At 43.2% G+C, this 6,000-nt stretch overlaps 1 protein-coding gene across 4 annotated transcripts in view; it reads right to left on the bottom strand.

The window, feature by feature from the left end:
• Window positions 1-1,518, bottom strand: part of LOC143284715 (uncharacterized) — a 64,472-nt gene extending 62,954 nt beyond the window's left edge. For 3 of the 4 annotated variants that reach the window (XR_013055600.1, XM_076591651.1, XM_076591654.1), the window contains exon 1: window positions 1,155-1,518. The gene's annotated coding sequence lies outside the window, so the exon portion shown is untranslated. Of the gene's footprint in view, window positions 1-355; window positions 466-1,154 lie in introns of those variants that run through there. The other variant, XM_076591652.1, reaches the window with a different exon arrangement.
• Between the last annotated feature and the right edge of the window lie 4,482 nt (window positions 1,519-6,000).

Raw genomic sequence — 6,000 nt, 5'->3', positions numbered from 1 at the left:
ATCGACAGTGTCAATACATACTGGATCAATAGTTCCACACCGAATACACAACATTCTACGGTATATATTACAGTATACAACATGTGCGGTAAATCTTCATTGCGAAAAAAGGTTGTGTTGCGATACTTCCTGTCAGTTTAGAAACAAACTTTCCTCTGTTCTTACAGATGTCGTTTACTCAGCTGTGTCAAAACTTGAGGGCGCGCTAGAATTGACTATTATTCTCGAAATGTGTGAGCAAACACATAGGCTACAACGCAAAACTGTCAGTGCACATGCAAAACAAAATTCTAAAGCATGAAACAAAACGAAAAACTCTTAAAACCGGACATATGCATTCAAAACTCCAACTCACCTTCGCAAGCGCTGGGGTTTTCGTTTGAAACTATCAAGTGTGAAGCAGGAAAGTCTATTTTTAGGAACGCGCAAAAGTCCCAGGGCTATTTATAGCTGTGAAGTGTATGACAACACAATCGAAACACATCAGGCCATTATAAACTGGCTGGATTGTGTTGTGTTTTGTGTGTACGTGTTATCTCGACTGTCAAGTATACTGCTAGCTTTCAACCCAGTTCTACGTGGTACGAGTCTTGGTTTCTTCTCACAAAGAGAGAGGAGAATATTATGTGTGTGTGTGATTCCGGCAGCCAGTGACTCTGTGTGTCAGTGTGTGTGTGTGTGATTGACTCTGTGTGTGTGTGTGTGTGTGTGTGTGTGTGTGTGTGTGTGTGTGTGTGTGTGTGTGTGTGTGTGTGTGTGTGTGTGTGTGTGTATGAGAGACGGTGTGAGTATACGCTCTCATCAGTATAATTATGTACCGTGAGTACAATGTGCGCACTACTGTAAGGCGCGCAAACAAACTGGCATACATACATACATACATACATACGCACGCACACACGCTCGCATGCACGCACGCACACGCACACAAACACACTCACACACACACGGCACCGACACACACACACACCGTCACACACACTGTCACACACACACACACATATACTGGGCACGCGCGCGTAAGACATTATAGGGGGGGGGGGGGGGGGGGAACAAAACAGGCCAGCATGGCACCTCGGAAACATTACCCACACAACTTCAGCCTACTGTACGAGAACCCATAATCGACATAGTAGTTCTAGTTGTTAACTTACCTCGTTAAAATCAAAACCTTCTTGGGTGGAATTCCAGGTGCCACGGTTTTGACGGTGAGCGCGGCTGCCTTTCCCCATGAGCGGCACAATGTGCCGTGTCTCAGTCAACAATTCTTGTACCGTGTGGGCCTACTTACGTCAGTCGTACAGTAGAGGATAGTCGGCTGGTCCAGCGGTTGATCAGTTAACTCTCTCCATACGAACGGCGAAAGAGACGACGTTAACAGCGTTTCACCCCAGTTACCACCATCAAAATATTGCAAGCGGAAGGCTTTTGTACTGAAGAGGTGAATGTTGACAAAGAATACCACAATTCTGACGACGGAAGCTAAAGTTTGGGTCATTGAGACACCCACTGGACATCCGAGGGGTCTGTGTAGAGGAGAAGAGAGGACTGGCCGTACTGAGTGAGTTAAAATGTCTAGCGAAAGCGATAGCTGGAACTGTTTCGGGGAAAGAATTTACCTTGCGCTTTCCCTGGAAAAGGAACTTTTTAAACCTCACTGCGGATGGTTTTGTTTCCGCTGGGAGAACTCAAGACCGTAGAAACTATAAATGGCCTGGGGTCAGTGCCACTGATTCATTGCATAGACTTGCCCCCGGGGTATGGGGGTGGGGGTGGGAACGTGACACACGTGGGAGCGGCGCGGTTCTTCTTGAATTTGCCGCAGAGTTGCTCTGGCGTGTATTCCAGAGAGCTTAATAGGCAATCAGTCAAATCAGTTAAAAATCACTCAATGGAAGATTCGTTTCGATTTGACTGAGCTGCGTAATCATATCGTACCGTGATCTCGGTTGTTATTGTTTTCTTGTTGAGTTTACCCCCAACAAGCAGCTCAGTGGTACGTAGCATACCTACTGGATTACATAGTTACATGTAGTCAAGGGCTTGAATTGTCCAGTGACTGTTTTAAGTTTATACCATCGCCCATTCAAGAATACATGTCATTAGAAACGTTTTAAACCCCACCGACCGGCCACTGCACACTGCCTGGCGCAGTGAATACCTTGATCGATGTCATAACTACGCACGACGATTCTTCGTAAATTAATTAACTGATTAATTAATTGTATCCCCCAGGGGCCGGATATCCTGTCATACTGCTTTGCATGCGATCATCATCCGTGGACATTACCTAAGAATCATAAAAGTAGTATCAGTATCAGTATCAGTAGCTCAAGGAGGCGTCACTGCGTTCGGTCAAATCCCGTCATATATGCTACACCACATCTGCCAAGCAGATGCCTGACCAGCAGCGTAACCCAACGCGCTTAGTCAGGCCTTGAGAAGAAAAATGATAATAAAAATGAATAAATAAATTAATTAATTATACTAAATTAAAATTAAAATAAATAACAATGAAAACAGATTTTTTAAAAAATTAAATAAAGTAAAAATAACAACAAAAAATAAAATAAATAAATAAATTTAAATAAAAAAAAAAGTGGTGACGTGCTGGAATTGTATACGACAAAACAAAATAAAACAAGAAAAAAAAAAACCCACAACCTTACGCAACACCCACCATCTGAACATTCTGCATCAGAAATGTCTTCTTTTTTTTCTTCTTCTTCTTCTTTTTTTTTTTTTTCGCTAAAGGAGTCAGTTTGTCGTGTACGAATGGTTATAATGTCTACTGAGGCTCCTTGAAGTTTCTTCGTTGTTACTCGAAGGATGATGAGCATAACTGAGTCACTCACCGAAATCCGTCAACTCCCTTTTATTTTCACCAGGAAACTGTCGAGGAAAAAAAAAAAAACAGAAAAAAGAAAATGAAAAGTAAAGAAAAAAAAAACATATCACTGACAGACAGATTATAAAATGTGTGTCATTTTACCTGTTTACCGACTTCAAAGCTCTGTGTGTGTGTGTGTGTGTGTGTGTGTGTGTGTGTGTGTGTGTGTGTGTGTGTGTGTGTGTGTGTCCCGCGTCTGTCTGTCTGTGGTGGCACCCATGCACTGTTTAACTGTCCACGCTGATTGATCAACGATCGCACAAAAGCCAAATGTACTTCAAAATACTTCAAAAATACTTCACTCTGCGTTTGTTAAGGGAAGCAATCCCATGTTTATCCCAAAGCTTACAATTGAAGAGTGACTTCCCTTGATATCGCTTTGCAACTTTTTGATGTCAGATAAGAACGGTCTCTCCATGCGGTGTTTCTTAGCTGCATTGAGCACACACACACACACACACACACACACACACACACACACACACACACACACACACACACACACACACACACACACACACACACACACACACACATACACGCACACGCACACTGTGACACACATACGCACACACATGCACATGCACGCACACACACACACACACACACACACAGTGTATTTCATCATTGCTACACTGTACCTGTATGTTCTCTTGTTTTGGTAAGTGTGTGTTTTTGTTTTTTAAGATGACTACAAATGGATGAGAGCAGAACAGCTCATTAAGCTCACAATATGCTGTGTGATTTAGATGCTAGAGGCAAACTGGGTGTTAATGTGTGCAGGTAAAGTGTCACCTGTACCTACCCCACACATTGCTGACGTCGTAACTAGTTTGCAGTTGTGTTTGCTGACGTCGTAACTAGTTTGCAGTTGTGTTTCCTGACGTAGTAACTAGTTTCCAGTTGTGTTTGCTGATGGCGTAACTAATTTACAGTTCTCTTCGCTGATGGCGTAACTAATTTGCAGTTGTGTTTGCTGACGTCGTAACTAGTTTGCAGTTGTGTTTCCTGACGTAGTAACTAGTTTCCAGTTGTGTTTGCTGATGGCGTAACTAATTTGCAGTTCTCTTCGCTGATGGCGTAACTAATTTGCAGTTGTGTTTGCTGACATCGTAACTAATTTGCAGTTGTGTTTGCTGACGTCGTAACTAGTTTGCAGTTGTGTTTCCTGACGTAGTAACTAGTTTCCAGTTGTGTTTGCTGATGGCGTAACTAGTTTGCAGTTGTGTTTCCTGACGTAGTAACTAGTTTCCAGTTGTGTTTGCTGACATCGTAACTAATTTGCAGTTGTGTTTGCTGACGTTGTAACTAGTTTGCTGTTGTGTTTGCTGACGTCGTAACTAGTTTGCAGTCGTGAATGCTGATGTTGTAACTAGTTTGCAGTTGTGTTTGCTGATGGCGTAACTAATTTGCAGCTGTGTTTGCTGACGTCGTAACTAGTTTGCAGTCGTGTTTGCTGATATCGTAACTAGTTTGCAGTCGTGTTTGCTGATGTCGTAACTAGTTTGCAGTTGTGCCGGTTTGCTGACGTTTTAACTAGTTTGCAGTTGTGCTTGCTGACGTTGTAACTAGTTTGCAGTTGTGTTTGCTGATGGCGTAACTAGTTTACCGGCGTGGTGTGGTTTGTGTAATGAGCTGTGGGCTCATAATTATTATACTAATAGGGTTTGTGTGTATGTGTGTATATCCTACCCCCAGACCCCTCGTCAGTTCCCCTTCCCCGCCTCCCACTCCTCAGTCTTCGCACCTTGTCATCTTTTGAAGTAATGTCGGTATGTCAGAAATTTATGCGACTGTAATCTTTGATCAAGCCAGCTGTCATAACCAGAATTTGTATCTTCCTTTCCTACCTCACCTCCCCACTCCATTCTCCTTGTGACATGATATGCTAAACTTGTCACAGAGTGTGGACAGAAGTAGGTTTTGAATTGTAGTGCATCAGATCAAGCAGTGTTGGATAAGAGTAAATCAGAATGGAGTAGTGGATGTCAGTGTTAACTCCGTCACTCAGTATCACCAGGACAGTGCCAAGACTGGTCAAACTGTTTCAGCCAATTGGGCAGCGTTGTAGTTTATCAGTATAGAATATAACTAAGGTGCTCAGCTAATTCTTAGTTATCTCCTGGAAGAAATGGAACCTGATACAGGTTGAATGAAAAGGTGCAAGGGAAGCCTTGTTGACTGACCCGGCGCTGGCTGTGAGTAACCACTTGTAATTGTTTCATGCTCTTCTTCTTCTTCTTTCCCTTGACTACCGCCTTCATCATTATGAAGATTCTGTAGACTATAAGGGGGGTTTGCGTGTTTTTGAGGTTTCCTGAGGTAGAGGTTGCTGGGCCAGGGGATGGGGGGGGAGGGGGGGGGAGGCCGGTATAGGGGTGGGGGGAGGTGATCAGATTCGGGATTTGAAGCCTTCCAGGGTTCTCTGTTAATAACTTAGTTCTGTTGGGCAACACTGTGTCAGTGGAACTGTGATGTTGCTTCACAACAGCATTGGCAGACCATTTAACAGTAATACTGCAAAGTCAGTTGAAGCAACGTGTTTAATCCAGAAACTATGGCTTGTGTCAGTGTACAGCCAGCAGGTGTGTAAGCTTGATCTAGTGGATTATGGATAGAAAAGGGTCTGAGGTGTGAAATGTAGCCACTGAGTAAGGACAGTCCCGCCCAATGGACTTGAGTAACACCCCCTCCCCCTATCATTTTGTTACAGATATTTATTTTGTCGTGACAATAATACAACATGGCTGCCGGAAAAAAAGGGCGCTAGTCAGGGAGGCAAAGGGGAGGTTGCCTACTTCCGGGAGGTTATCGGCCGTAGCTACTTTCGTTTTCTCCGCATAAGCGGATAGTAGTTTGCACAGGACAGGAATGTCAGACCCCTGCCGGAGTCTGCACTGGTGGGTCACGGTTAAGTATGTGTAATTAAATACCTATTAATGTTTTCTTCTTCTTATGTTTTCATGAATAACCATTAATCAGTAATCTCATCATCTTTAGAAATACAGTATCTTCATGAAATGAACGTTTTTGTTGTGTTTCAGTCACATAGTGGGCTTTTTTTTCCATATAATAATATGTGTGAGAGAGTGAGAAAGAGAGAGGGTGAA

The sequence above is a fragment of the Babylonia areolata genome, chromosome 8 (assembly GCF_041734735.1).
Source record: "Babylonia areolata isolate BAREFJ2019XMU chromosome 8, ASM4173473v1, whole genome shotgun sequence".
Taxonomy (NCBI): domain Eukaryota; kingdom Metazoa; phylum Mollusca; class Gastropoda; order Neogastropoda; family Buccinidae; genus Babylonia; species Babylonia areolata.
This window is presented reverse-complemented; position numbering and strand designations above follow the sequence as displayed.